The following is a 601-nucleotide window of genomic DNA, read 5'->3' as shown; positions in this document are numbered from 1 at the left end:
TCCGGAGCCTGTGCTCCGCAATGGGAGAGGCCGCAACAGTGAGAGGCCCGCGTACCGCAAAACAAACAAACAAATAAACAAAGGAAAAACCATATGATCATCTCAAAAGATGCAGAAAAAGCTTTTGATAAAATTCAACACCGATTTATGACAAAAACTCTCCAGAAAGTGGGCATAGAGGGAACCTACCTCAACATAATAAAGGCCATATACAACAAACCCACAGCAAACATCATTCTCAATGGTGAAAAACTGAAAGCATTTCCTCTAAGATCAGGAACAAGATAAGGATGTCCACTCTCACCACTATTACTCAACATAGCTTTGGAAGTCGTAGCCACGGCAATCAGAGAAGAAAAAGAAATAAAAGGAATACAAATTGGAAAAGAAGAAGTAAAACTGTCACTGTTTGCAGATGACATGACACTACACATAGAGAATCCTAAAGATGCCACCAGAAACACATAGAGACTAATCAATGAATTTGGTAGAGTTGCAGGATACAAAATTAATGCACAGAAATCTCTTGCATTCCTATACACTAATGATGAAAAATCTGAAAGAGAAATTAAGGAAACACTCACATTTACCATTGCAACAA

Source organism: Physeter macrocephalus, chromosome 19 (genome assembly GCF_002837175.3).
Source record: "Physeter macrocephalus isolate SW-GA chromosome 19, ASM283717v5, whole genome shotgun sequence".
NCBI classification, from domain to species: domain Eukaryota; kingdom Metazoa; phylum Chordata; class Mammalia; order Artiodactyla; family Physeteridae; genus Physeter; species Physeter macrocephalus.
Note: the sequence above shows the minus strand (reverse complement) of the source record.